This window comes from Podarcis filfolensis, assembly GCF_964270895.1.
Source record: "Podarcis filfolensis genome assembly, chromosome: 1".
NCBI classification, from domain to species: Eukaryota; Metazoa; Chordata; class Lepidosauria; order Squamata; family Lacertidae; genus Podarcis; species Podarcis filfolensis.
The window spans coordinates 30,398,841-30,415,987 of NC_139604.1; positions in this window are offsets into that span (position 1 = coordinate 30,398,841).

Here is a 17,147-nt window from a genome sequence, read left to right on the forward strand (position 1 = left end):
GTGGTACCTTGGGTTACAGATGCTTCAGGTTACAGACTCTGCCAACCCAGAAATAGTACCTCAGGTTAAGAACTTTGCTTCAGGATGAGAACAGAAATCGGGGGCCACCAGATGGCGCATTGGAAGATGGCCGACAATAATATCTCTCCGACCCATACGAGGTAATTAAGAGGCTGCTATGGGAAGTATGCAGTCTTCCCCCCCCCCCAAGGATATGGGGGGGACTGCCTTGCCAGCGGTGGCCACAATGCACCCCCAGATTCGAGAGAAGGGGGTGCGCCGGTCACTTGGCTAAGCCCTCGGTGTGGTCGGCTCTTCCCGGACACCGTCTCCAATTCGCGCGTGCTGGCTTACTTTAACACGAAAATATAATTGGAAATATATAATTGGAAGATGTTAAAGCACATACGTCAAGCAAAGGTCAGGAGATAAGACTGCTGATTAATGGATTTCTGGGATCGGAGCGGCGGGCGAAGACAAACAAATCAAGAGACGAAGCACCATTAAGAGATGGGTATGTTTGGAGCTAAGAAGGTGGGGTGGAGGAAAAAACTTTTCTTTCTTTATATTACATGAGCATAAATAACCCTCCACCCCAAAGAGAAAAAGAAAAAAAGAACCGCCGTATTTTACTACACAAGCAGGAATCTAAAAACTGTGTGGGATGAATTAATGATGAATGAAGAGAGGATTGGTAAAGATCGGAGAATGGAAAAAATTTATGACGCAGTTTTAAAATGGCGTCTCACAAGACAGGCTTGTTTAAGAAAGACGGGGGGAGGAGAACCAGGACTATTTGAAAGTGAACGATGTTTGGAATTTGATCTTTAACCTGGCAGAGCCCTCTAGGAGATATTTTACAAGCCTGGGACAACTAAAGGGCAGACCGAAGATAAATTTTCGAAGGAGTGGAATGGCGGCTGTCCCTATGAAATATGACCTATGGAGTGCGTAAAACCCACGCAGACGATGTTTGTTCTTAACCTGCCTGTGAAGATTATCAGAGATCGCAAAGAAAGGAATATATGACAACAACAAGAATGAAGAAAGTAAAAAAGAGACTATCTGGATAGAACTGGATACAACTGTTTAATTAAAGCAGTAATAGAAGTGATGTTTGGATTCTCGTCCGGAGCTTGATGTATGGGTACCCCCAACATAAGTGAAAAATTCGGCTGTATAATTTGGAATTAATGTGATTTGAAATAATGGGATATGATTGGCCTGTTAATAAAAATTACGGTTAAAAAAAAGAGAACAGAAATCGCGTGGCAGCAGCGTGGCAGCAGCAGGAGGCCCCATTAGCTAAAGTGGTGCTTCAGATTAAGAATAGTTTCAGATTAAGAACGGACCTCCAGAACGAATTAAGTTCTTAACCCAAGGTACCACTGTATTTCACCTGAATTGTGTGTGCATGGGGAAAGTCTACAGTTTGTTCAGTAGTAAGAGAGGTGATCCGTACATGCCCAGAAGTACTTTATTTTTATTTAAAGAAAATTGAGAAGGGGCAAGGCATATTTTGGGGTGGGGTTGTTTCTAAATGACCATGACTAAAGGAAGAGGTATGGCCTACAAGACCAACAATACCTCTCTGAAGTTGATTTCCCCTCTCTCTTCACCATTGGTGACAGGAAATGAAAACCAGGACAATATTCATGTGTATCACATTTTATATGATGTGAGAAGTGAATCAAGCTCCATAAAGATGAATCAAATCAAGCCTTCTGCATCTATCTGACTGAAGGCGAAGTTTGTAGAACACTGGAGAAAATGGAATTGGAATTGGGAAGGTTGAAATCCTTCACACTGTCATATGCAAGGATGCTTCCATTTATTGTTTGTTATCTACTAATATAGAACTGAGAATGACTGGGAAGAGATGCTCAAATGTTCTAAGAACAATTTGGTCCATGCAAGGGCGTCACTGGTGCGTGTTTCCAAAACACACTTCTGAAACACAAGAAATGTTGCAGCTACAAAATAAAGCTTGGTGACGTGAGTCTGAATTGTGAGAAGGCAGATAGACTAATTAGATGGAAGTTATAAATGACAATCAAATCAAAGCGATGCTTGCATATGGCACTGGAAGGAAGAGAGTAACAGTGAGCAACAACAGGCTTACTAATGCCTCATTTGGAAAACCAATGTACTATTCAGACTTCTTGTATCATGCTCTCCCCACAAGACTGGTGAAAACTAAACTCAATTGTTGATTCTTCATACTTACACTTCACACTGGCAGTATACCTTTGAATCTTTCCCAGCCTCTTATTAGGGTACATATGGACTAACATAGCAAGAATAGGGTAGGAAGCCAGTTGCAGCTCTTTGAGTTGGGATATACTGGGGACTGAAGTAAAACTGTGCTCTTCAGTTATCTTGAGGGGAATGGGCTATGCTCTGTAGTTTTCAATCCTGAGGTTTATTTTTTCAAAAATAATCTTCAGTTATCTTGAGGGGAATGGGCTATGCTCTGTAGTTTTCAATCCTGAGGTTTATTTTTTCAAAAATAATTGGGATTTTCAAAGTGTCACAGGCTGAATCACATTTGCTCCCCATAAATCTTTTTTTTTGGGGGGGTGAATTTTTGGGATCGAATATTTTCCAGATGTGGCCCAAATGCATTTGTAATCAGCCAATGTGCATGGCAGAGCATGTTCTGAGGTCTGCACCAAGTTCATGTGTGGCACTGTAAAACCTCAACACCACACCTTTTTTTGGGTGGCCACCACTTCCCCACAGAATGCCGAAATGGGGGTAAATATGGGGTGACCTTTTGATGCCAATGGCATTGTGTGGCTGCTGCCAGAAATGGCACGCCTGAGTAGTACCCATCCCACAATAAATCCAATGCTCATCTTAAAACACGTCTTGTCTCTATTAAGAACAGCAGACAACTTTCTCTGGGAATAATTTTTCTGTTGTTTACAACCACGATATGCAGATGATCACACCAAAAGTTTATATCCTGGTGTTACGTGCCATCTGCCATTCTCAAGGGTGAGGAAATGGCACTTTGAACTTTTGCAAAGTTTTCCAGATGGTACAGAGAAGATGTGCACTACTACTATAATTCAAAATGCTGGTGATGACTTTTAAAGTCCTAAACAGTTTGGCTGGGTATGCGGAATGTATATAATTTGATCTCATCCTAGATGTTATCATTCCAAAACAGTACAAACTGTGTTCATCCATAAATAAACATGTGTTTCGTTTGAAATTAGCCCCATATTTGTATATAATATATGTGTTTATATATTAGGGTGTCCTAAATTCTATGAACCAGGCAGAGGGCCTTCTCAGTAGTCGCGCCCGCCCTGTGGAACGCCCTCCCATCAGATGTCAAGGAAATAAACAACTATCTGACTTTCAGAAGACACCTGAAGGCAGCCCTGTTTATGGAATTTTTTAATGTTTGATGTTTTATTGTGTTTTTAATATTCTGTTGGGAGTTGCCCAGACTGGGAAACCCAGCCAGATGGGCGGGGTATTAATAATAATAATAATAATAATAATAATAATAATAATAATAAACCTTATGTGAGAGGAAAAAGGCTTCCCCCCGTAATCAACTATAGTAAGCTGTAAATAGTAAATTATTTACCATATTCAAATTAATATCTTCAACTGCTATATGCAAATTATTTAATAAGATCTTCAGAGGGTCTTCAGGGATCTTATACCATGTGATCTTCTCAATGTAATAGAAGACAGTTTTGACATGCTAGCTACCACTTATTATACTCAAGAATGCTGCATTCTTGTACATGTCTGCCAATTATTGAATGACTTATTAGTTATTTTTCAGAGTCAGCTCACATAGGCATTATTTGATTTGTCATCAGTTGATTATTTGGTACTTGGTGACTCTTGCCTGAGCATGTGGATGTCACGATAGGAAAGTACGGAGATTCTGAGTTAAAGTTCTGTTTGTGTTTCACACATCCAAGTCATCTCTTGATGCTGTTGTCTAGTGATGAACATTAGGAATGTGAACCCCATTGGCAAGTTCATTGCATACATGCTAGCTTGACGTTACTGCTTCATGCAATAACAGCTATTCCTAATGATACCATTCCCCATTTTTTACAAGGCTTCGTTGCCTATTTTTGACATAGCAGAACCATTCTTATGAGTTTTTTTGCCTGCCTGTAAAGAATAGCATTTCAAATTTGTCATGTGTCACGTAGACAAAGCTTAGGAATTTCATTGCAGCAAACTTATTATGTCACAGCATAAAAACCCAATAGGAAATCTTTTGGAAATTTAGCACTTATTGCAGCTTAAGTATTTTTCTTATGCCACAATAAATTTGTTAGACCTTAAAGACACTGGAAGAGGCAAATAGGGCTACTTCTCTGAGATAGGTTAAAAGAGTTACTGTTACTCCAAAACTAGATAAAATTAAAGGGTAATTGTAAAAGGTCCTATGATCAGCTTCAGATACTGATTTTGCAGTCATTGATAGAATATTTTTTTTTTCATTGGTTGGAGCATAAAATAAGTAACAGTATGCAAATGATTGTTAAGCAGACCATCTGTGTCATTTTAATACAAGACCATTAATTGCATGAAAACTAATGCTTCATGCCATACTAAGCTTTAAGATGAAGCTTCCCTCAAAAAGCAGCCTGTGAATAAATATCACAGCTAGAGCCTTCAAAATAATCCCAGACAATTTGGTGCTGTTGATAAACTGGAAGGGAATCCATTTGCAAGATGAGCTGGTCACAAGGCAAGTCAGTGAAAGACATAGGAGCAGAAGTCAGGTGGAGATACGGGACACTTGGGAAAGGGTCTATTAGGGTGATAGTAGCTGAGCAGGTTTGAATGGGAGGAAGTGGCCCTTCGGTTACTCAGGCCTCAAAGCAGGTAGAGTTTTAGAGGTTAAAACCAGCACCTTGAATTATGACAGAAACTTGTTCCTTGAAGTACATATGGATGCTCAAGATGCTGGTCTTAAAAGTTGTTTAGTAAATTGCTATTGGCAGACCTCTCAAATTATGAGCTTGGCAGAAGACTCTAAGATAGTTTATATGCTGTGCCACCAGGCCAGGTGAGAGAGTTACATCTATCACCCCATAATCTTGATGATGCCCAGTTCTATCTCTTTTTTCCATCTCATCCCAATGAAGCCGTAGATGTTCCCAATAGGGAAATGGACGGAGTAGGCATGAGCATTCAACTGCCTAACAGTGTCTACAGCACCCAGGAGATCATAGAGATAAGAAGAGAAGAGTTGCACCATTGTCTGGAGAGGTCACTTCGCAGTTCGCATGGAGAAGCCATTTTCAATGGAGCCCAGCGACTCAAGCCAGCAGCTGTATTGAGACAGCACCAGGTGTTGAAATTTTGTGCCCCAACAATTTTGTGGCAGGGGGCTACCACCCCTGTGGCCCTCCTCCCACTCTACTCCACTGGCCATGAAACTGGGGGGGGGGGGGTGGAGTTAGAAAAGAGTGATCGAAATGATCCTGAAGTTGGAGCAACTTTCCCATGGAGAAATATTATGTCTTCATATTAGAAAAAAGGTGAAGACGAGTTGGAGAGGGATGCATAGTATGGAGAAAGTATTTAAAGAGAAGTTTTTCTAGAGTCTGAGGCTGTTCGACGAACCTGAACATTAGAACATGCAGGACAGACAAAAAGAATGGTTTCATCACAGCACATAGTGCATAGCTGAACTATTAATTTTTCTCTATATAGACTGCAGTGATGGTCATCCCCATAGCGTTTGGTTGGCCACTATGGGAACAGGATTCCAGATGAAATGGGGCTTCGTTTAATCCAACCAAGCTGTTCAAATGTTCTTATGATTCAAAGATGCCATATGTATTTCTGCTGCCTTTCCCTATTGCTGCCATACATATCTAAACCGATTCACACATCCAGCCACCCATAGGCATGACCACCTAAAACACACACATGCACAACGAGCCTGCTCTGTTTTGTGTGAAGTGGCTCCCTATGTGTTCACGGCGCTTTCCACGATGCCCTGATTTATGGTGGTGCGATGAAACTGCATTGAAACTGCATGGGGAGCCACTGCGCACAAATGGGGTACCATGGGCCACAACTTCCTCCTGGGGGCCACCCAGGTGGGTGGTGGTAGCATCTGTGAATTAGGCCTCCCCATATTGAGGTCTGGGAAAGAAGCCAGTGGGAGGATGAGAAGGTGAGAAGGAAGGGTGCTTCTCTCTCTGATAGGCACATTCCTTTCATTATTGTGGAAATCTTGGGTACCGTTTGCTGGCAATATTTGCCTAGACTTTTTGCCTAGGCGCCGTGCAAAACAATGTTTAGACCTTTCCATTTGAATTTATCACTTATTTCAACTCTGCCCCACGATTTCCTTTTTCCCTATGAATATTTTGTTTATTTTGCTTCACACTTTCTTTGTTCCACTCAGGAGTATGCCTACCGCGAATATTTCCACCGCCACTTTCAAATTAGATAAGACTGCTCATATCTGAGTGACCCAAGTGATATTACTTTTGCAAACGGAATAGGGCTCGCTGCTTGTTTTGTTTTGCTGGAATAATAGCAATTGTACGCTTTTGTTCTTCTAAGGGGATGTGTTTCCATAGGAGAGGGACAAGAGCACGGTGAGAGAGAGAGAGCCCATGACTGGCATTCAGAAGGCTCCCTCAGACTCAGTCTTTGCTGATTCTCAAGTTAAAAGGGTCAGATGGGAAAGAAAGTCCCTTTTCTACCCAAGACCCTGAGCATGAGTTAGATTTATTACTCCTCTTCACCAGTAGGTCTCAGGGCAGCTTGCAACAACTTTAAATTCAGAATTGAAAACATATTTCTTTCACAAGAATAAATTAGGTCCTGAAAACACACATCTCAGGTGCCAAAGGTCAGGGAACTACCAAGAGGGCATCTTCTGATGATCTTAACACCTGGGAGGGTCTGTAGGGAAGGAGGTGGTCTCTCAGATATTCGGGCCTAAGTAGTTCAGGGCTGCACATACCAACATGACTACCTTGAATTGGGTACAGAAATTAACTGGCAGCTAGATCATGGGTAGGCAAACTAAGGCCCAGGGGCCGGATCCAGCCCAATTGCCTTCTAAATCCAGCCTGCAGACGGCCCAGGAATCAGCATGTTTTTACATGAGTAGAATGTGTCCTTTTATTTAAAATGCATCTCTGGGTTATTTGTGGGGCCTGCCTGGTGTTTTTACATGAGTAGAATGTGTGCTTTTGTTTAAAATACATCTCTGGGTTATTTGTGGCGCATAGGAATTCGTTCATTTCCCCCCAAAAATATAATCCAGCTCCCCACAAGGTCTGAGGGACAGTGGACCAGCCCCCTGCTGAAAAAGTTTGCTGACCCCTGAGCTAGATGAACAAATAGTTAGACCTTGTGTAAGATTACACGTACCCAAGGAAAACCCAGCTGGATCAGGACAAATACCCATCTCATCCAGTTTTACATCCCTACGGTGGCCAACCAGATGCCTGTGAGAAAACATGAGCACAACAGCACACTCCACACTTGTGTTCTCCAGAATCTGTTATTCAGAGGCTTACAGATTACATAGCTGTCGTGACTGTTAGGTGCTGGCCACTGACAGCCTTCTCCCCCCCTGAATTTATCTACTCCTATATGTGTTCCACCAAGCTGAAAACAGGTCACCAGAGATGTAGGGTGGCCCACCAGGGGCTTGATATAGTTCTCCTCACTTGCCCTGCCTACAAACATGTGTTTGGCAAGCACCGTACATGGCCAGGCTGGACTGAGTTCAGATTTGTGGGTCACAAGTTGTTCAGTGCTTCACCAGAGTTTCTTTTGTCAGGTAGCACTGTTGATACCAACTCTCAGGTGACAGATTTATCAAGAGTAACAGTTCTGCTGCTGCTGCTGCAGACCAGAGAGGCCAGAATTAACCCCCTTGCTCTGCCGTGAAGCTTGCTGACTGACCTTGGGCTGAGAGCCTCAAAGTTCTCCGTCTAACCTTCCGCACAGGTTGTTGCAAGGACAAAATGATGATGGGGCATGAATACTGCCCTGAACTCTGTGGAGGAAAGCTGGGATAAAAAATAGCAGCTAAATAAATATTAGCCATGACAAAGGATTAAGTTAATTCATCACTGAATATTATTGCAATGTTGGAGACAAATGGAATGGTTGTGGCTTTGACACTTTTTTTGTGAGGCGTTTTGCTCATTGCTCTTGAAAGGAAGACAAAAACATTCTAAATCTGATCCAGCAAGGCAATCTTTCTGCAATTTACCACTCTCTCTTATTTATTTTTAAAAATATTTTATTAAAGTTTTCTTGGTTTACAAAGGTATGCAAAATGTCTCTTTTTTTCAAGTTACATTTTCCATAGGTCAGTTTCATCTGCTGAGACATTAGGGTTACATTAGGAAGAAAACAGGGGGGAAGAGGGGGAGGGGCCATGGTGGGTGGGGGTGGGGTCAGGAGGCAATATTTCTATTTTGCTTAATATATGCATGGGTTTTTGTGTCAGCGTCGTTTGTGCAGGTTCTCTTTGCTATTCACTTGTGTTCCTTTGGTGGTGAGAGAATTTGTGGTTGGCCTAGGGTGTGGTTGCTTGTTTTTGATTGGCTGTGTTGAACTTTGTTTTCGTGTGTGAGTGGGGTGGGTGGGTGTTTTCAAATCAGGTTAGCCATATTGATTCATATGCTGTTGGTGGATTCTTGTCGTTGTCTTGTTGGGCTTTGTATGTGATGGAAGGGGAGCCATACCGCACTCTCTCTTATTTTCTAACCTATTTTAATCAGGGTCAAGTGCGGCTCTCTCACTTTAGTTACGGGCCTCTAAACAAACAAACAAGGTACTTGGAGTCCTGGGACTCGGCAAGCTATTTGGCCCTCTATGAGTGGATTGGGTCTGAGAGGTCTGCTCATGCCGGTTCTGAGGGAGTCAATGACTGCTTGGCATCCATCTTGGCATCAGGCACCTCCTCTGAGGGAGAAGGCTCACTGGTAGGAGGAGGCACTGGAGGCAGTTTAAAAGTTGGAGAGGCCTCTCTATTGGCATCTGGTAACACAGGAATACAATATTTCCCTGATAACCCACTCAACACCCCCCCCCCCAACAGGCCCTCCAAGTGTCCCTATTTTCCAGAGACGTCCTTGATTTAGAGAAGCCGTCCCAGTTTTCGATTTGATCCTGAAATGTCCCGCTTTTCCTTAGGATGTCCCTATTTTCATTGGAGAAATGTGAGCTGCTTGAAGGCAATCCTGTATAGGGAAGGGTTTTTTTTAAAAAAAATGTTTAATGTGTTTTTTGTTGTTGTTGCTATTTTTTATTGATTTTCCGAATTGTTACAAATTAAACCAAATTATTAGAATTTAATACATTAAAAAAAACAGGTTTCCCGCTCCCGTTGCAAACATATGTCCATTTCCTCCTGTTGTCCCCACTTCGTTTTTTCTTAAAATCCACTTAAAATCTTCGCTAGATGTAAACCATTCTTATAGCCACCCAGTATGTCTTCCTTACGAACAGCACAATTTTTATAATGTTGAATGTTTTTATATATGTTGGAAGCTGCCCAGAGTGCTGGAGCAACTCAGTAAGATGTGTGGGGTATAAATAGTAAAATTATCATTATGGAATGGGATGTCCTTGTTTTCATCGGAGAAATGTTGGAGGATAGGCCTTCTCCAGGACCCGTCTCCTTGCTCCCTTGCCCAATGACCTCCTCCTCCTGTCTCCTAGAGCTCGGAAACACCTGTTCAAACCCTCTAGGACCCTTCCTGGAGTCGTCTGGTTCTAGCTCTGAGCTCCTCCCATCCCTCCTTCTGTTCTTCCCACTCCCTCCAAGGTACTTCCACAGGACTCATGACAGTAGTCACACCACCACATCCCACAGGCAATAATTTACCATATCACCTCAAAACTGTTGCCTGTATCGGCCTACATAATAGTTTTGTCCGGTGCTTTTAAAATAGAAAAATAGGTACTGGTACCCTTGTTACAGTAAGTGCCACACTTTTTTTTCCTTTTTTTTTTAAGGAGGTGTTGGTTCTGCGTACCCTTGAGTACCCCCTGAGGAAGAAGAAGAAAAGCACTTGTTCTGTCCCTTGTGGCTTGGGAGAGCAATGGGGACACAACTGGAAACTAGCTAAGCTAACAACCAGCTCCTAGTATTATCAATTATCCCTGACATTAATGAGTACGCCAAATGTAGAAAAGAATCTGCAGGGAATGCAAGCCTGTATCAACCAGTGTCGATACTACAGAATTGTTTAAGGACCATAACAATATGGATTTCAGTATATTTAGGCTGAGCCATTCGCGTGTGATGGAAAACAAGTGATTGCCTACAAAGGTTCACGCTAAGCTTGTTAGTCGTTCAAGTCGTTCAAAGCCCTCTTGATTGCTTTGCTGCTTCATGCTAACATGCTTGCTTCTGTTGCATTTACTATATGCGCCTTGAAATTCATCTGGATTAAAAGCATCTGACAAAGCCGTTGCTATTCAATGTTTGTACGAAGCTGCACGCGTATCTATATATTCTCAGAACGTTAGTGGAAGATAAAACCATGCATATTCCTGTAGCAGAGCTGTTCATTGTATAATTTAGTTTTCCGGCTGAGTGTGAACTTACCGCAGGTGAAAATAAGATGATCCAGAACTGTCAGCACTGCTATACATGTAGGTGGTTCCATTATTATAATTTGTGAAACGCTCACAAGCTGTCTTTGTAAGGGTTTGTACATAGAATAATGTATTACGAAGAGGCAATATGTTCTACCTTATAACGGCAGTTACACTTGTGCAGTCTGTAGAAACCATTGAACATGTCATAAATAATAATAATAAGTTATGCCGCAAAGAGGGTGGGAGGGGAGGCAATGAAAACAGGAAAGTTACACACAATCTGAGTGTTGAGAGGGCAAGATCTTGAAAGCACTCGCCTGTAAGTAATCCAGTGCAAATGATTTAGAAATACGGCCTTTTATTGAGGATGCAGTATTCAATTTTCAAGCTGCCTGCAGACAGCTTTGCATATATCAACATCCTCTATATCACATAATTATCGTATCATAGAGTTCCTGTAATTCAGGCTAAGCCCATGTTTTTACCCTTTTTGGAGCAATAGGGCAACAAAAAAAATAAGCCCGCTGTGAAAATGGTTCACGGTCTTTATGTTCAGTGTGCCCCTAAAGGGCTTAATGGCTTCATTCAAGATGTGTCCCTTTATCAGGAAGCTCTTGAGCATTTCATGCTGCATTCTAGTGTGCCAGTAGCTTTGTGGTACATTCTCAAGAAGCATGTGATCACTAGGGATGTTGATGAGTCTGCTATTTCTGGGCTCTGTATAGGGAAGAAACACTCCAAAATCTACCGTTGGGAAGTACCTTTATTGGGAGTAATAACAATGTCACAAAAACACTGGAGTTCACCAGAACTCTTCAACAGCTAAGATGTTAAACAAAAAAGGGGGCAAGGAAACAATCGGTTGGTTTTCCCCCCAAGGCACATTAATTAGGAAGTTGTATGATGGAGTCAGCTTGTGGACTCAGTTCCAAAATGGTGATTGCAGGCTGAATAAGGTGACACTCCCCCCTCCCCAGGCGCTACCAATATCAGGTTACACACCTAGGATTATGCAATGGCCATTTCTCGTTTTTGAGAAATTAAAGTTTGGCTAGGATCCCAGGTTTTGGGATAGATAACCAGCATGTGACCAGATACTTTAGCACCTGCAGTACCTTTTCTAGTGCTTTCGTAGCTTTGGTATGCCAGCTGCAGCCTTATCCGGAGAGAATAGACCTTGCCACAGTCATTTACTATCTAGTGACCTCCATGCTGCGTTACTGTAATATCCTCTGCTTGGGGCTGGTGTGACTGGCTGCCCAGCTATTGACTGGATCTGGGTAGTCGGAACATATTGCAGCAATATTGTACCATTTGCACTGGTTGTCAGTGCGTTTCTGGACCCAGTCAAAAGTGTTGGCTATTACTTTTAAGTCCTAAATGATTTTAGATCTGTTTACCTTTAAAACTGCCTGGACTCAGAACAATCTGCCCATACCTAAAGATCTAATTAAGATGTTCCCCCTATTAAAAAGATTATGTTGGTGGACGTATAAAATATAGCCTTTTCAGCAAGCTCTCCAGTTATGGAATCCAATTCCAAGTGAGATCAGACAAGCTCCGTGCTCTGCTAACTCATAATTTCATCATGGCTTTTGGAGGCTAATCTAGTTCATCGGATGCTAAACATGTTATTTTGATGGCATGCTGGCTTGTCTATTCCTAGGACAGAATGGGGTATTTTTAACTGCATTTACTGTTGGATTTTATATTTCTGTGTAGTTCTAAACTGTTTTGAGAGGAAACTTTGCCTAAAAAGTAATCTAAAACCCACCCACCTGGCCACCCACACACTTAATGCATAAGTAAGACAAAATATTATGGGAAGTTGCCCATCATCTAGTTTTTAGAGTTCCAAATGAGCTTCCCCTCCCCCTCCATCTTGCTCTGAGGGAAGGGGAGATCAGTCTTACAAAAAGTGGTTTTGGCTCCCCCCCCCCATAACTTTTCTTTTTGTTTAAAGCTGACCCCCCCCAAAAAAAAATAACTTTCTGGCCATTTTTTGTACATTTCTCCTCCTGCTGCTGTAAGCTATTCATGAGCAGCTGGAGAATTTCAGTTTTCCCCTGCAGAATATTCAGTGAAATGGCCTCCCCAGGTTTTCAAAACCATCCATTAATTGTGGCCAAAGCTGTGGATCCAGCTTTAGCATTCTTTCATATTATTTTAATATTTATTATCAATGGGGTTGAGCTCTGCTTCTTCCCATCTTCCCCTCGTAGCTCATTGCATCCATCATTGACCAATGCAAGCAACCAATAGAGTTTCAGTTAACATAAAGTGTGTCAGAATTTTCCTCAGAAGAGTATTTTCTTAAAGGGGGAAAAACTGGTTGAGGAATTTCACTTCTCTCATCCAATAATATTGATCAGAATATCTGCCCCCCCCCCATGCTAGAACACACAAAGAAAGTAGAGAAATTTGGGAGGCCATTTTACTTTAGTCCTGATTTTATTGTATCATTTTTAATACTTATTGTTTAAAGCTTATTGCTACTGAGGTGTGCCTTGGCCCAGTCCTTAGAGGTTTTAAGTGAGTGATTAAGGCACATCTTTTTTGGTGGGTGTTTCAAGGAGGAGGGATCTGACTGCGGCTGCTGCTAGTAATTGTAATTTTTAATGTCTTTTTCTCTGTTTGCCTTGTTGTAAACCTCCTTATGGCTTATGGAAATTGAGGGTATATAAATCATCAAATAAACAAAATGAACAAAATATTAATATATATACTGCTTTGAGATGTTCACATAAAAAGTGATATGTAAATACCTTCAATCAATCAATCAATCAATCAATGGTGTCTAGAATGGTGCACAGTGGATTTTTTAAAATGAGTTTTCACTCATACAAGTCCAAAGTTGCAATGTGAAGCTGGAGAACCCAGACCTCAGTGATAATTAGGCCTAATCGTCCTTGTTTATCCTTTACATTTTAACTGATTGTTTTATTTGTTGCCTCTTATTAAGCAATAGTAGTTAATGTGGATAGTGTTGCTGGTTGTATTAGTATTGTTGTTATTGTTATTGTTATTATTAAAATAAGTAATAGTTTTGATCTGCTTATGATAGATGGGTAACATTATGGAGTGCCTATCATTCCAGCTGTAGATGCATTGTAAAGCATAGCAGACCAGCAGCAGTAAGGAATGTGTAATGATAGCATGACTGGTTGAACTGGAAACAAGGCTAAAACTAGGACTAAACAGTAGCTTCTAGATCAAAGAGCATGTAAACTAGATACCAGATCAAACCATTGGTTCATCTCACACAATATTGTCTATGTTGTCTGGCAGCAAATCTCCAGGACTTCAGACCAGAGCAGTTGTGCATATTAAGTCCTGTCTGTTGTGGGGGCCCATAGTACCTTGAGGAAGACTCAAAGGAGGACAAGGTACAGGTTGCACTAGCCAGGGGACAACCCTTGGTATCTTATCCTATGCCCTCACTACTGGGGGTGGGAGGCGGCTAGCCATACCAGTGACCTCAGACAAGTGCCTAACAGCACCTCCATTTCCCTGACCCCAAAGAATTCAACAGATGCAGAATCAGGCAAGGATGCTTTAAAAACCAGAGCCGGGTTCTCCATGGTGGTAGAGCCTGCTACTAAGAAGCCATTATCAGTCTATGTAAGGTTTCTTGAGCTACTGCTGAGACAACATCGCTCTATAGCTCAGCAAGTAGGAACTATCCATGGTCCTGATTTCTGCCTTTATTGTGGTGTAACTTGCTCTTGCCTTGCTTTGACCTGGCTTTGCTGGATACAACCTTCCCCAAAAGACTCTTGTCTTACTGCTTCCACTTCCTTTGTGAGTTCCAAGCCACATTGGAACAGAATACTGCCTCTCTAAAGCAGCCACATTCAGGTTATGTTGCATGGTCTCATAAACTGCATAGGATTAAAACACAGCATGCATAGAGTGGTGTATACTATTTATTATATATTTATTACATTTATACCTGACTTTCTTCTAAGGTGCTGAAGTTTCCTTTCTTCATTTTATCTTCCCAGCTATCTAGTGAGGTAGATTAGACGGAGAGAAAATGACTGCTCTGAGCTCACTTCATGACTGACTGAGGATTTAAATATCAGCTTCTCCAATTCTAGAAGGATATTTTAACTGCAATATCACACTCACTCTAGACTAGATTACTTTAAAAGTTGACTGGATGGTATGAACTTAAAAGTTTTTGTCATAAGTAGAATTGTTCAGCTGAGTGCCCAGTGATCTATGCAACGTAATGAAATACTAGATCTTTGCTCTACATGGTAAGCCATGTTGGAACTTGCAGCAGGTGGGTATAAAAATCAGTTTGCTATTATGCTTGGCCAAGATGGACGGGGCTACCAAGCTTACGGGAAGGAGTCATTGGCAGCTGATGATATTGGTAAAGAAACATCACCTTGGAGCACAGTATCAAGGAAACATGTTCTCCTTGTTCTTCATCCATGGAAATCTCCATGTTGGTGGCTACTTCCTGAGATGGTCCAAAGAAGGGATCTCACACATTCCCATGACCCTTGATGTCTCATAGCTCCTCCTCTGATGCAGAAGTGTCCAAGTCTAGGTTCCGAGCCATGGTATTTACAAATAACAAGACTTCTCCTTGGCTTCGAATTGTTGGAATACTTTACCAGCACCAACTACCATTGTTATTTCACAAGGGCTTATGCTGATGAAGTGCGCATAGTGGTCTAATGTTGCTGCCAGATCCATGTCATGTTCAGAAATGAGTCCTACGAGATGGTGGCGACGATCTCGCTCCATGCTTGCAAGTTGTGAACTTCAGACTAGTAAGATGGCTGGGAAAATGCAAAACTGAAAGCCAAGTGTTAAGAAGAGCACTGTGTGTTTCGTAAGAAGATGGTGCTATCAATGCAACTGACAATAGGGAGCGTGGAGGCACATTTGAGTCGTCTCTCTCTTTCTCTCCTCACCCCCCCCCATCCTCCAGTTCCAGACTTGAATTGTGAAGGAATGTCAGGAGCTTTCCAAGTTTCCGCTGCGTAGCAGCACAGCTTTTCGCCTCCTTTTGTTCTGCCCACTGTGCCCATTTTTAAATATTCAAACAAAGCTCCATAAACCGCTAGTTACACCATAATACCAGCTTGTGTTTACGTTTTCAGCTCTCCAGATCACGATCCCATTGAGTGCACATAGAGCGAGTGCTCGTGAGTATGCGCCCATTTACCATCAGGAGAAATCAGACTGTAAACACAAGCTGGTATTTTGGTGGGAGCGCACTAATATGGCGGCTGGGAGGGTCAGGAGTGAAAGGTCAATGATAGGTTCAGAAATTCCTTGCTTTTTTCAGGCTGAGTGATGCTGCTTGTGTAGTAGCTGTTATTTTTCACTCTCATCCAAATAGGAGACACTCAGCTGTTATAAAGCAACAAGGCCTAGTTAGCATGGTTTCTTTTAAGGCAACAGGAGATGAATCTCCTAAGGCAACTGATAGGAACGTTATTGAAAATCTGTCAAGCAAGACTGGATCTGAGATGAGGATTAAAAAAAAAAAGCAACACATTATGAGTTGGACTAGGTGACCTTAAAAGTCTTGGTCACAAGTCAGAGAATGGCTGAACAAACTGATCATGAAGACTTACAAAGAAAGAAAAAAGACCACATACCCTTTCGCCACATAGGAAACCATTTTTGAAATCGGGTGAGTACAAAAGGCAGCTTCCAATGTGTGTGTAAAATGTCCCACCGGTGGGAATAGGACCTCTAAAGGAGCTCTCTCGATTGCAGGCCATCTTCTTTCCCCAACTTCCTGTGAAAGACTTTCTTTTTATACTATTCAATTGGAGATATCTGAGCACAGCTTAAAAATAAGTCATTTGGAGAAAAAAGAAGCTACCAAATTAACTCTGTGGAAGCTATTTAAATCTTGAAGATTTGCGTTGAGCTCCTGTAAATCTAAATAAAACAATATAAAACATTTGATCCTGAAAAATGGAGAGCTAAGCTAACTGAGCTATGACGGCCCTGGTTAGATGTCTGTGAGAAGTTCCCAAAATAGCTTTCTTCATTTAGATAATCTTTTAATAGAATTACATCATTTCAGTCACAAAATGATCAAGAACAGTCTACTGTAGCCTACTAGCAGAAAACATCATTAAGGAACAAAGAAGTAATGAACAAGTTGTATCTCATGAGCTAAATATATCTCACTGAAATAATGTTATCCCTTCCATGTATTTATATAAACAAGTCATATATGGGCAAAGATCAAAAAGATCTTTGGGAAATATTTTGACACTGATGACTTGCAATATGTATTCCTTAAGTGTTGATGCTCTTGAAGCTGTAAGTAGGGTCTTCCGTGCCTTGAAAAAAAAGTTGATGTATCTCCAAGGAGAGAGACACAGGTACAAATTATCCTTGTGATTTACTTCAATATACCAGGTGGGTTGAATAATTCTCCTTCATAATGGGTTGACACTTAACAGTGTTTGCAACAATGATCATTTTCAGTGTGATTTAATAGCTTACTTCTTACCTGAAAAGATAATATTCCTGAGGACACCACGTTGTTTCTACATAAATGGCTTATGCTATTATAAATA